At 42.3% G+C, this 14978-nt stretch overlaps 1 protein-coding gene across 4 annotated transcripts in view; it reads right to left on the bottom strand.

Moving 5' to 3' along the window:
- The window catches only part of LG10H4orf17 (linkage group 10 C4orf17 homolog), a 32898-nt gene that overhangs the window by 14731 nt on the left and 3189 nt on the right, over positions 1-14978 (bottom strand). For 3 of the 4 annotated variants that reach the window (XM_048509205.1, XM_048509202.1, XM_048509206.1), the window contains exon 1: positions 2082-2243. The exons of the other annotated variant lie outside the window; for it this stretch is intronic. The gene's annotated coding sequence lies outside the window, so the exon portion shown is untranslated. Of the gene's footprint in view, positions 1-2081; positions 2244-14978 lie in introns of those variants that run through there. 4 annotated transcript variants of the gene reach the window in all.

Raw genomic sequence — 14978 nt, forward strand, 5'->3', positions numbered from 1 at the left:
TTGGGGCTGAAGAGTGGTTTAGATGCTACAGGGTAGGGAGGTGACTGGTTGTGCCTGTAGCTGACATCCTATGCGCCTCCAGACCTTTTGGACATGGCCACACCAGTGGGGGGCAGTTGAGGCTTTGGTTTACGTGGGAGCCTAGGGGCTACTTCATGTTTTTTGGTGGTCTAACTTTCCACCACTGATGGGAGCCAACTAATTATGGTTGCACCTGGCCTCCCTCCAGTTCACCCACTTCCACACCAGTGCTGGTATGTATGCCACTGGCCCACTGACTAGGGGTCATCATGGGGCTGTGATGGTAGTGCGGTGCTGGGACATTGCGCCTGCTGTCAGGCATGTGCCTAGTTAATTGAGATGAATTCCTAGTCCGATGTAGTTGCTATAAAATACATTGTTAGGGATTGTGTTTTTGACTTAATAAATAAAAATGGAAACGCCTAGCCTCCTGCCCCCACAAGACAATAGAAACATCCCATTTCCCATGGGGGCAAAAGTGTCAGGGATAAGCCAAATTCCTTCAAGGGTGGACAGTATATTAAATTCAACAAATAAGTAAATAAGTAAATAAATAATCTACTCAATGCATGAAGTCATAAAATATCCCATTACAACAATGATAACATATAACAGACTGATAACATATATCTTATAATTACATTGAGTCCAAAATACATCTCAGTCAACTAGATACAATCCCTGACAATATATTTTATAACAACTGCATCGGACTAGGAATACATCTCAATCAACAAGACACGTCTCTGACACCTGCATAGGTCCAACTTATGAGGGCCTATCTCCAAGATATGCCAGTGTAACAGCTGGTTACCTTTCAGCCTCCTCTCCCCCAGCCTCCCACCCTGATTGCAATGTAAGAAAAAGAAAAAGTCCTCCATTATGTGGAACTGGCAGCCTTGGTGGATTGAGACAGGGAAATTGATGCTGGTATGGGTGAGGCTGGGACAAACTGGCACTTTTCTATGGTGTTGTGGGGTTTCTTTTCCAGTATTGGAACACAGCCATACAGCCCAGAAACCCCACAACACCCCAGTGATTTCGGCCGTGAAAGCCTTTGACAATACATGGCACTTTTCTGTCCTCACAGCATGCACGGACTTCAAAGGCAGCTATAGCAAAGGCAGTTTAGGAGAGGTCAAAGCAAAGCAGGGGAAAAGCCATAAGGTGCACAAATATACCACAATGCCATGTGGAAGTTTTAAAAATAAAATAAAATAAACAATACCCCTACACTTTCAGACCCAAGCTGGACCTAAATGTGAAAGAAACGATAATTAATCCATAGAATTTAACAATTCCTCCTTTTGTTTGTATTGTGCTCATATTTGTTTTCATTAAATGATGAGTCAAAAATGTTGAGCCCCTTACAAAAATCTGCACTACACATTTTTTTAAGGTACTTGCTCAACTGTTGTACAGGAGATTGTACAGGAACACATCTGCAGAAATGCAAGCTGAGCGGCATCCTCGTGTTGTTTTGGATTATATTTTCCTTCTCTTGGAATGGTGGCATTTGTTTTTCTAGGTTAAATTATTTGAACTCAACAAGCAAGGCAATTTTTTTTTTTTGTATACCAAGGCTTCATTGTGTTCAGAAGTTCAGAATTTTCATCTGTTGTTTTTCTCTTTTTATCCTCGCTGGGTCATTTCTTCGCCCAGTGTCCTTAAGAAAGGGCAGCTAAGTAAAAAGTGATTGTAAGTATGGAATTTAAGAATCTTTCCACTCCAGTGTTCTATGGCCAACACAGCTTTTATGACATCTGCCAACCTCATACAATTGTAAACTATCCAATATCCCTCATGTATCTTATTGCAGGGAATAAATAAAATGGAAATCATATAACACTTTAGCCGGTTTTAATATGTTTTTAATTACTTGTTTTCAGTGGCAGTATGCTTTTATTGTATTATTTTAGTTGTCAGCCTCTTCAAACAGGTCTCCAAAGAGACAATCCAAAAAAAAATTCTTGAAAAAATAGACTGAACAAAACTATGCATTTAGGAGACTTAAGAAAACAGAATATAGGAAAATACATGGATATTAGATAACAGCTTACCTGCAGGCCAGGTTACATATGAATGCTCGTTGTTTTATATGTTCTTATATTTATCTAAGAGGAAAACATGCTCTAAAAAATACAGGAAATTGTAAAGCATATTTCTTGGTACAGAAAGCAATAGGAGCTGGGATCATCCAGTCCCATTTTGAACCTCAGGTCTCATGATTAGAATGAAGCCATAGAAAAGAGCTGTCTTGTGATTTTCTAATATTCACTAGTCTCTTAAAATAGCCTGTGTCACATTATAGCTATGGGTAATGTTATTTATTTAGAGAATGTTTGACCTGAAATATTCTCTAACAGGATTAACAAATAATATCCAATTTTTAAAGAAATAGTCTAACTGTGCAATCCACTGGGGGGGGGGCACTTTTGGAAGTCACATGAGGGCATTCCAACATGGGTAACTGCTCCACTAGCACAGGGGGCAAATGCGCTGGCAGAGGGGCTGTTATGCTGGCAGTGGGGCACATCACAATTATGCAGTGCCCAAACACCAAAGCTTCTACACGTGCCAGCACTCCACCAGCATGGATTGGGGCTGACCTGGACTGTTCCTGGGGGTGGAGCAACTTTAGTTGGCTTTCACAGAGCTTTTGACCTTAGCTACCCAGGGACTTACGCCCCATTTTAGCGTGGCATAGTTCATTGGGCAGCAATAGGGTTTTTCATGTTGTCCTAGTAGTTTTATCAATTTTTATGCTACCTATGCCACTGAAACTCTTTAGGAGGTGGTCGGCTGTGCCTTGGTGGTGGTACCCTATGGACATGATGAAACTGCCCTATACTTGTGGATTGCATTCTCGGTGACCTAGTGCAAGACTAGTGATAAAAAACAGGCTCTTGGAAACTCTCTATAACCATGTGTACATATCTATATCTGACAACTGAGATCATAAATCCTGAATCTGTTGAAGTATGCTCTAATTCATGAACTCTCATGTCTTGATAAATTAATCTCCTTTTTTATATGGATATCGCTGCAACCGATGAACATTACGAACCTCCTGGAATTAGTTACTCAACTGGTCTAGAAGAAAACAACATCAGAATTGTGAGAGCGAACTTTAAAAAAGAATTAATTGCTTGTGTCAGTGATTTTTATATAAATAAAGGTTGTCATGAAAGCTAACACAGGAATAATTCCTGTGCCAGCTAATTGAAGACTTGGTCGGTGAATGGATGAAATTACTTTTGTGATTTTAAATAGGTACTGGATTACCTCAGTAATATTTGGTATATAGGGCTATCTACATTTCCACCACATTTTTCAGAGCTCTACTTATTTAACATATTTTGAAAAGCACAGTTCTGTTTAGCTAAGGCCAACTGAAATATGCAATATAGGAACCAGAACGAGAAATTCAGTATATCAATGTGAGTCCAGCACACCACTAGATGGAGCTATCTTACAGATTTTTTTAAACAAATATGGTGCTATCTTACATATGAAACATATGAAGCTCAATTCATGCATTGCAGGAAACAAGGAAGAGAACCTAGCTGATTTTAAGCATACCCCATCATGGGCCAGAACCCACCTCATGAGATGAGTGAAGTGAAACGTCAGTCCACAGAAATAAATTCAATAAAGCCACCAGTGCTATATAGGTGCCACAAGATTTCCTCTTGTTCTCGTGACTGTGGAAGGCTTCTATTCTCCCACCCAAGGACTTCTGGGTTTCTTTTCTGCCTGTTGTGTGTTCTTCTAATTTGCTCTGCAATGACTTGACCTGGACTAGTTCCAAAATAGCATTGTTAAGAGAAATTTCTTTAATTTCTCTTTATCCCATTTCTCCCTGAAGTTTTGCCATCTTTTTATTTTCTTTTTTTTAGGAATCTGGAGTCTATTTTGAATCAGTTCCCTTCTCCATCAAAAGAAAAGAGAGGAGTGACAGAACAGAAGGTTCTGCAGCATTTCAGAATTTCACCCTGCAAATGCTCCAAGATGGCTATGGTTCTCCGTGATGGTCTTCCATCCAAACATTAGCCATGGGTGACCCTGCTTAGCTGCTGAGATCTGATGAGATCATGCTAGCTAGCCTGAGCCATCAGGTCAGAGTCCACCTGCAGTGAATCAAAGGAAATGAAAAATTTGCTTGGATAAGCAATGGATGTGAAATGTTCAAGATAAGCAGTTGCTGTTAAGGTCTCTTCAAAAAGTGAGGCACAGCCATTCCGCATGGCACAATTATACCGGGTTACAATTGGTATCTTACAATCCGGGTGTATTTTATCTCAATTTCTCCCTTTGCATGGCTGCCCATTCCTGTGAAGGAATCAAGTGAAAATTGGGGGGAAATACTGCAGTTTGTTTCGCATGAGCCCGAGTCTTTTGTATTTACACCACAAGCATATCTGCGCATGTGCAAACATTCCTGGTGTCCCACGTTCTGATTGGCTGTTGTTTTTGGGCAGCAGTTTGAATGAACATCTCTGCCCTACCTTTTGAATTGCTGATGCAAGCGCGAGGAAATGAAGTCCCCACCCCTTTTTTTTCCAGCTCTGGATAAGGCCCGGAGCAGGCCTCAACACGGCAAGCGGCAGAAAAAAAAAACCCCAAAACAATGGGGCACAGCATCACATCACATTCCCACTCACGCTCTCATATTTTTGTGGAAAAAGAGAGATCCCCCCAGTGATATGCCCACTAACATTCGACCCAAAGTGCACATCCCCCTAGCTATGTACTCCCAGCAACCAGTACATGTACAGAAAAGAAAACGGGGACATTTTGGGACTCCACTCCTGATTAACCCAGGTGAAATGGCACCCGGTCGATACCATGAGGAGAAAACATGCTTGGGGGAATGTTTTGGGAAGAACCGGCTGCAACAGTAGATGGCTCAGCAGAGTTGAAAACTGACATGACATCAGGTGAGGAGATCAGGGTGGCGGGGGGCAGGGCAGGGCAGGGCAAGGAGATCAGGGGGCTGGGCAATAAAAATTGATTCTCCTGTGGTGTTTGCATGGTAGCAGGTTCAATGAGGGAATTTTGTAAAGAATCACCAAATTGGCGATTTTTGAAAATCCAGGGATGAGGGAAATTTCATAGGACAAACTCGCTTTGAGACTGGGAACTGTGCAAGTTTCTTGGCCAAACCCTGCTCAATCCGGGACATTTGGGCCATGCAGAAACAGCCCATGTGGAAATGCAGATTCCAGTAGGAGCAAATTATTGCACTAGTACAAGCAGTCCCATTTTCTCCATGCTAAGGTATTTTACTCGTAGACCAACATAATATGATGGTTTATTTTAGAGTTGTGATATTACACAGATGTCCAAACAAGTCTTGACAAGGCTAGAGCTGAAGAAACTCCAATATGAAATCCAAGAACACAATGCTTCCTATCCAGCAGTCTTGTTTCTTAGCTGCCCTAGGTCTCTGGAAACAAAGTCTGTTTTCCTTTCCCTCCTGCCCCATCTCCAGAAAAGCATACATTCCTATTCATCTCAAAATATTCAACTATGCCATTTCACACATGAAGCATTCTGCAATCTGAAATGGATGAAACAGACTGTGGTTGTGAGGGAGGTATTATGGATATTTTAGGTTCACTACGTACATGTTTGGAGCCATTGGATTCCGTCAGTATGATTTGGGTGGGTGTGTACATTGTTCTGTTGAAATATACCTGGAGAAAATTTCTGAAGAAATGCACTAATGTAACCCCAGTTCTTGTTTCTGGCAATGACAGTCTTCACAGAAGGATTGGATGGATTCGCACCTCTACCAGTTACTCACTTCATTTATCATTTGCCTTTCTGGCTGAGACTCGCAGTGGGTGATAGAATCTTAAAATAATGCAATAAATACTATAACACTCCCTTCTGTGGAGCCAGAAACGCCTGTGGATTTCTGAAGAGCTTGGGATGATGAAACAGCTGGGCAGACGGTTAGAGATAATACACGGAAGAAAACTCAAAGTGAATGCGGATGGGGCAGGAGGGAACAGATGCTCAGCATGGGACCTGCTGCCCAGCTGAGTGCCACAGTCGTTCAGCTTGGGGCCAGCTGCCCAGCTGAAGTACACCACCATGAAGGGTGACATCTTCCTCTAACGGGATTGGAGGAAAGGCCCGCTGGGCAGAGGCGTACCGGGGATAAGCAGCGCCCGGAGACAAATTGTCTCCAGGACGCCTCCAAGGCTCTGCCCCCCACCCCCCAGCTCCACCCCCTGATGCCCCCAGCCTCCACCCTTCCACTGCCCTCAACCACGCCCATGTCACCATGGACATGGGCAAGGTCTAGGGTACCCACCTCCAGGGAGTCCAGGGTGGGGTTGAGGGTGCTTGGAGGCAGCAGGAAGTCATGCTGCCTCATCGTTTTTGCGCGCCTCGACTGACACGGACAGAGTTGAGGCATGCGAAAACGATGAGGCAGCAGGACTTCCTGGTCACGTGGAGGGCCGATTTTGTGCCCCCCAGGTGACCAGAAGAGTGGCGCCCGGGGACAAGGGGTATCCCTTGTCCCTAGCTAGATACGCCACTGCTGCTGGGGACAGCACTGGGGCTGCCCAGTGTACAGATTGGCTCCCATGCTGCACCCTCACGCTTCCTCGTTCTTATATTGTGTTAATAAATGGTTTTGGCTATGGCTGGAATATTTTCCCACAAAAAGGTTGAGTGTTGAGTGTTTCGAACAGGAACCGGAGCAAGACTGATCCCATCATCAGATGCCAATAAATCCACCTTCTCCCTCTCAATAAACACACACATACTGTAAGGATGAGGAGAAGGGACAAGGAGAGGGAGGGAAAGTGATGCTATCTGATTCAAGATGAGTGAGAAGTGGAGAATCGTGAAGTCCAGCAGAAGTCCAAGGTGGCAGAGTATAGAAGAGAAAAGGGGGAGCCTGTGAAACGGTTGCAGGGGTATCCAGATAGTGGGAGAACCAGGCACACTTTTAACTGACTTGAGCTATTTCTTGTATGGGGAAAAATTCCATAGCGCAACATGGGAACTCACTTTCCCAGGAAGATGATTGGATCAAGAAAGAGAAGTTTAAATTTGACTCAGCAGTTTGAAGGTAACTGCCTGCACAATTGGGCAGGAAGGTCAGAAACTAACACCTGACTTCCAAGGTTGGGAAGTTTTAGTACATTAGCAAAGAAACAGGTGTGAAACCTGTCTTCTTGATAGTTCATCCTGAGCAGATCAGATTTTAGCAGTTTACATGGATTGGGGGTGAAACTTAAGGGCTGCCCAATAACTGGAAATGGTTCATATTGCTTTGATTAAGAACCCTTTGAAACAGGGTATGGTCCTATCATGCATACCTTAAAGCTAAGGGGTATATAAATGCTTTATGTCTCCTGCCTGTATTGAAATGTGCTCTGACCATGGCAGACCAGATGCACTCTCTGAAACTTATTCCAGGGGTCCCAATTGGAGTTAGGCTTTCAAGGGGGTCTCTTCAAAAGTAGTAAGAGGAGATTGGAGGTCAAATTGGGGTATCTCAACTAAGAAGAGGATAGGGACCTTATAGAGACCACCCTGGAACTGATTTCAGGCGGGCTACGGATAGGAAGCTTTATGTGAATTTAGTTTCTTGACTTGCAAAAAATTGAACACCTGTGAATACAAAATTTTAAAGTGTAAGACTGGGTTTTATTTCAAATACAAGAAGGCAGAAATTTTCTCTCCTGCCAACTGCATTTGTTTTAACACAACTGGTGGGTGAATTCTGCATTTATTCCTTTGACATGGGAGGGTGCAGCACAGCAGAAAGAACTGATAAAACAAGCAAAATATTCATAAATGGCAAAAAGAGAGTGCCTAAAGCAGAATACTGTAACCTAAAGGAGAATAATTTACATAGTTAGAAATGTCAGTAGAACAGTCATCTTAACTTTATAACTTTATGATATACATTTACACTCGGCATGATGCAACCACTGAAATCTTACGCCAGTGTGTCAATAGGCTGACTGGTTCACTTCATGTTGCACTATTGGTTATCAGTTTATGTCAACAAGGAGAAAATAAATAAAATGAAGGCTAAGAGAAATCCAGATAAAGATTTTTATCATTCATCAGTTGGGAAACAGCTGGTGAGTCTGCAACTCATCATAGACAACAGTATATGATAACAAAAAGTTGATTTGTTCCATATAAACATCTGCTGCTTACTGATGAGCAGGAATAACTGCTGCACACTAATTTTGCATATATATGCAGCAAACCCCAAACTCTTTTTTAAAAAATCAACAATAGTGGGAAAAAGAAAGATGCTTAACCCTTTCCCGCCAATGATTTTCCCCACTGAAAATCATGCACCAGCGTCTTCATTCTGAGCAGGGTTTTTTTTTAAAAAAGTGAATCGTTTTTAGTAGAAATACTCAGAAACATTACAGGTGCCATCCTTTAAGAGCCCCTCTCCCCTTTTGTGTCATATTGCAAAGGAATGCCACTTCTAAGCCAGCGTGGTGTAGTGGTTAAGAGCAGGTGCACTCTAATCTGGAGAACCAGGTTTGATTCCCCGCTCTGCCGCTTGAGCTGTGGAAGCTTTATCTGGTGAACTAGATTAGCTTGTGCACTCCAACACATGCCAGCCGGGTGACCTTGAGCTAGTCACAGTTCTTTAGAGCACTCTCATGTAAATAATAACTTTTTGAAGGTTTCAAAGCACATCTGTAAGGGTTTGGGGTGGTGAATTGGATTAAGGCTGTGACACTGGGGATCAGTTGTCAGGTTTACCATCATCAAGGTGGATTCTGGAGTTCTCCTAGACAACTGATATCCAGGTTACGTATATTGCCCCTGGAGGAAGTTGCATCTTGGAGAGTGGACTCTATTGCATTCCATCTGCATAGAACTCCTCCCCCTTCCCAAACTCTGTCCTCCCTTAGCTCCACCCCCCTCCAAATTTCCAGGGGTTTCCCAAGCCAAAGGGGGCTACCATATGCTCAGCCCCTTTCCTCTGTGCCATTTCATCAAAGGGGCCTTATACTGGGAGGTGAGGGAAGAGACAGCTTCCTTTACTGTAATCATCTTTTTTCTCTCTTCAGCTAGTGTCAACTCTGGAAAAGGGTACATTTTATTATTTTTTGTTTAATGTATTGTTGAAGGCTTTCATGGCCGGAATCACTGGGGTGTTGTGTGGTTTCCAGGCGGTATGGCCGTGTTCTAGTAGCATTTTCTCCTGATGTTTCACCTGCATCTGTGGCTGGCATCTTCAGAGGATCCGAAGGTGGTAAAGCAAGTGGAGTATATATACCTGAGGATTGTCCAGGGTTCTTTCTCCCACCCTGGACATTTTGTTTGTTTTATTCAGTCTCTCAACAAGTTTGGCTAAGGATGACTTCCGACAGAATTCACATACATGGATAGATTGATTTAAAATCCCAATTACTAATAACACTTAAGGGCACCTAAAACAACAAGAGGTACTAATCAGAGGAGAAGGGATCTAATAGGAAAAACAATAATACCATAATAATCACAAAATGAAAACAAAGTGAAGGGAGTAATGGAGGCCAACAAGACAAAAACTGTTGCTGTCCTCAACCATTGGCCTGGTGGAACATCTCGGTCTTGAAGTTCTGAAGAATTGCATCAGGTCCCACAAGACCCAGGTCTCACTTGAAAGAGAGTTCCACCAGGCCGGGGCCAGAGCTGAGAAGGCTCGAGGGCAGCCAGATGATGTTGGGGCCAGGGACCAACAGTAAGTTGTCAAGCAATGAGTGAATCATTTCAAAAACCAGCCTTATACCACCTCCAATAGACTCAGCAGGGTATCTACTGATATGGTAGATGGCCGGGAAACCAGCCAGATAGCCAAACTTTCTTCTGAGTCCCATACGAGGCCCACACAATTAATACCAGAGATCTTTGGAATGAGGAGTGACCTGAAGGAGAAAGACCCCCAAACAAGTATCACTACCACCACCCAGACCTTTTGTCTGGGACTGATGGAGGATTGAAATGTTTGGTGGGGGAAGCTCCTGCCTCCTGTCATATAAATAGCTTAGACAATTCTAAAAATTTTCTCCACATTCCAGTTTAGTTCCTTTCAGTGACAGCTCTGAAACCTTAAAAACAATGGGTGTGGTCTGATCCTGGATATTTCAAGTAGTATACAGTTTAGCCCTAAAAATAGTGTCTACTGCGGTCAACAACCTAAAACAAAGATGTCCTTTTCTAAAGAACTATTGTTCTTTATCTTTGTCCTGGTGACACTCAAGTGATACTGATACTCTCTTAATCCTAGTAGCAGCACTAGAGTTTTTCATTACCCAGGTCTACCTTGACCCTTTATTCTGTAATCAAACATTTAATACTGACCACTGATTACAATTTCTTGGCTCACTGTTCAGGGCTACCATTTCAGGTTTTAGTCCAAAATCAAAGAGATTACAGACTATAGTGGAGCAGATTCATGGCAAGATTCAAACCCTATTCACACATTACTATTGAATGCATGTACAATCTGTGTATGGTATACACTTGATTTGTATTTATACATATGTTTAGTAATCCTCATGTTATACTGAACACATCTACAGCTGAGTGACTGAAACCGTTGATATAGCCAGGTACTGGCCCTCAATTTCACTCGTAAGGTGGATACGTGTTGACTCTTTCTTACAAACAAAGATACACATATGCAGGACTATACATATGGAAACAACTGCCGTGATCCTAGGAAAACACTTGGCTACATTTTTAATTAGGTGCAACATCACATGGTTGCTGTTTTGTGATGGCACCCACTCTCGTTCTCAAAACTCCAGCAGTAAGAACATACTCAAGACGAGGCACCCTGTGTATACACCAACAGGAGAGAAGTTCTCTTATGCTCCTTTTACAGCTTGTGTATGTGTTAATGTATTGAAAACAACTAAAATATTAATTAAAAACCCCTAATCAGATTAGATATACAGTGCTGGAATGCATAGGCCACGGGACTTGGAGGACAAACACCCCAGGCGCAGGTGCTGGAGCGGGGGGAGAATCACTCCCCCACCCCTCCCTTCAGGCAGACTCTGTGGCCCGGAGCAGCCCTCACGGACCAGAGCAGGCTGCTCTGTCAACTTTAAAAAGGTAAGCAAAGCATGTTTGGGGGGACACCATTTTGCCCGAAACGCCATTTTTCCTTCCTACGGCACTGCTGGCATGACTCAGAATTGGATGTATACATAGAGAGCCTGTTCCATGAGGGTGAAAAGGGTTTGTAACTTAATCATTGATTTAGTTATACATTAATGAATTTATGTTGCACTTTGATACCATTTAATCATATATGCCAAAGATACTAGGTCAGATAACCCAATTCTACTTTACTATGCAGATAATGAAATAATTGGGTGCCCAGTTGGTAAGTCAGTGGTATATAGCAAGGCTTTACAATTCATTGCTACTAAAGCAGGAGCTTTAGGGAGGCAGGTTCAGGGGCGGCCATATGCATACTGTGTCATGAAGTCAGTTCCAGCTTGATGCAGAAACTCCAGCATTGCTCTGGAAGATACTCTAGCACTTGCCCCCAAACTCTGTGATTTCCATAGAATTTTTGAGAATTACTAGAGTGTCCCCTTGGCACAATGCTGGCCCTTCCAGATCAAGCCAGAAGTGACATTATTGCACAGAGTATGCAGATCACTCCCTCCCTTCCATCCATTGGCCTGCTTACACACACTTACCAGTTGAACACTGGAGGGCTGCAGAATAAATTGATGGGCATTGGCTGCCTTTAACAGGCAGCTGTGAATTCTAATACATTACCATTGTGGCAATGATACTGCCAAAAACAGCATTCCTGTGGTAGGTTTTCCACACCTGTAGTCCAACAGTAGAGGCTTTGTAGTGCAGAGGTTGAACTTCTGCTGCCATTTGTCAATGCAAGAATGAACAATGTATTAATCTATCTAATTCTGAACATGGTTCTAGAACACAGATGAAGACTCAGAGTCAGGGCATCTTTATTTTAAGCATCAGCTTCACACCAAGATAACATGAGGTCTCAACTACCTTTCTGGGAGACCAAAACTAAAATATTATAAGCTGTAACTAGAGAACAACTTCTTACAGATAATCAGCTCTATAGCACACTCCTAACTGCAGCCATTAAGATAGAACTGCTATGCACTAATCTTCTGGGTACACACAGCTGGTGATTTTATAACAGCCACCTCCAAATGACTACTTTACCTGGACAGTCAGCTACCTTGCTTACATCAAAACGGTTATTCTTGATGAAAGCACACAAATGGTTGTGGTGGATCTTCCGGGCTGTGTGGCCGTGGTCTGGTGGATCTTGTTCCTAACATTTCGCCTGCATCTGTGGCTGGCATCTTCAGAGGTGTATCACAGAGGGAAGTGACACAGTGTGTAACAGACTTCCCTCTGTGATACACCTCTGAAGATGCCAGCCACAGATGCAGGCGAAACGTTAGGAACAAGATCCACCAGACCACAGCCACACAGCCCGGAAAACCCACCACAACCAGTTGAATCCGGCTGTGAAAGCCTTCGACAATAAAAAGCACACAAAGCTCTCAAATGCAATAGCATTGTCTATACTCCCTTCATTACGAGACAGAAACATTTTCAAGATGTGGGTTAACCTTAAAGTGAAATGAAATAAAACGGTCAAAACAGCACTCCCATCAGGCTAATTTCTATCTCATATTTAGAAGAAAACCCTCCTCTGAAAGAATGTATCGCATTGGCAATATTCAAGGCCAGTGATTGAAAGCAGACTTGTGGACACATACATACATTTTTGAGGTAATTTATCAGGCATGAATTGGCTTTGTCCAGCTGTCTCTTGGGGCTCTTCCAAATTCCAGCAGTTGCTCCCTGCCTGAGGCAGCTCTTTCTTGGAAGAACTTTTACTAGGCCTCTCTCTGGCATGTTTTAAGACTTGGCTTCAAGTTATTGTCAAACACAGCAGAATTAACTTCTAACAAAATGAGTATACAGGGTTGTACTGTTTCATGTTTCAGTTCAAGTAGCACTCCATGGTTTATTGCAGCAGCCATGTTGATTTCAGGATAGAAGAAAGAGGGTGGGGAAGAAAGACATGAGTTAGATACCCTTTTTAATTCACTGGAGCGATGGAAGGGACAAAACAAGACTTCACATCCCTATCATAAAATATAGAAATATCTATCATATAAATCACTGTTCTGCCATCCACAGCCAGCAGAACTGTGAAGGGCAGTTGCACAAACTTGTGACCAAAGAAGTCATTTTCAGAAATATCCCCCTGGTAATTGTAGTGCCTGTGATGGCCCTCATTTTGCTGTAGTAATGGCAACTCCAGTATTAAGTTCAAGACATCATCCACTCCCATTATTCTTCATGGTGCATGAAGTCCTTGACTAATTTAATATCTTCCTGATTTAATCATGGAACTTGACGGAAAGGTGCCATGAATATTTGTGGAATTGTGATTCCAACCGAGGCCTTATGAGTTCAACATTTCCATACGCATTCATGAATTTGGATATGCCAGATGGGGAAATGACAAAATATTGTGATTTCTTAGATATATTAAATGGCCAATAATGCTGTGAAATGACCCCTTAATAGGATTACCAGATTACCCAGCCTCCCCACCCCACTGTCTCTTCTCTACTTTTGGGGAGAAAATGGAAGGGGAGGTGACACCAAGGACACTGAAATATCACTTTCAATTGTGGGACCATGGCATTCTAGGAATTTCCCCTAATCTCTATGGTGCTTACCACAGAAATTAGGAGGGTCTCTAGAACATTATATGACACTTCTTCTGTTCCCTAATCTCCTCTGAATTTAATTACTAGGTTGCTGGATTTACAACCCTTTTATTCTGACTCTGCTGCTTAGATTTAACTCATATATGCTCTGGAGAAGATAATGCAAATATAAACCCACAAGCAGGGCATGAAAGTGACATATTTTACTTTATGTTTGTCTACCCCTGCAACTGGATACAAAGGTCTACAACATAATGTACAGATTGTATAACTATCATGGATTATTTCCTTTAATAAACAATCTCCCCCGAGGTCAGTTAATCACCAATCTTAAACCATTAGTGGCCTACATTGCAAGTTAACAATGCATTTCATGGAGGTGAATCTACTGTTAATCAGTTTCATTAAGTGATCCCAATTTCTTTTGTAATGAGGAATGGAGAAGTATTGCTCCACACCGTAAATAATGTCACAAACCTCTACCGTGCTATCTTTTTCAAATACATGATAACTTTGATTACCCTCTTCGGTATCTTTTGTACATTTATGGTATACATTTGTTTAACAGTATCTAGCAGTTCTTTTTTAAGTCACTTTCACAATAATCCATATTGTAACGGCAGCACATTTTTCTTCTGCCTTGTGCTAAATCAGTGGCAAGTGTCAGAGCAAATATTAGGATTTTGTAACCTCCTCCCAATGCCCTTTGAAAAGTCTGTAGCAAAGGCTGTCCCTAGATGTGTCAGATGAGGGCAAGGCCCATTAATCCATATGGGAAACTTGAGGACTCTCTACATACTATAAATTAAACAGCTTGGGTCTGAGGTTCTCACCCTGTGTTCTGTGTGTCAGACATGTCCGAGTTTGTGTAAGTGAAACCTGTATCTGTGGGTTCTGTGGGGCAGAACTTGGAATGAGTTTGCAACAACAAATTTTAAAAACAAAATGGTTTACTTTCTTAACATATAACATCAAACATCAACATTTAACATCACACTTCAAGGTCCTGTTCAGGTTTCATTTCAAGTCCTTCTAGTTACAGTCTTCTGATATTTGCCAAGTCCAATTCTTCCTGCAAGTGGGTTGGCTCCTGAAGACTCCAAGGTCTTGGTGAACAGGATTCAACATGATGAAGGTTTCCAGGAGAACTCTCACCCATTACAAACACAAAAAACCCTTAACAAGGTGTTAAGGGCTTATACAAATCAAGGT

This window comes from Sphaerodactylus townsendi, linkage group LG10 (assembly GCF_021028975.2).
Source record: "Sphaerodactylus townsendi isolate TG3544 linkage group LG10, MPM_Stown_v2.3, whole genome shotgun sequence".
Classification (NCBI taxonomy): domain Eukaryota; kingdom Metazoa; phylum Chordata; class Lepidosauria; order Squamata; family Sphaerodactylidae; genus Sphaerodactylus; species Sphaerodactylus townsendi.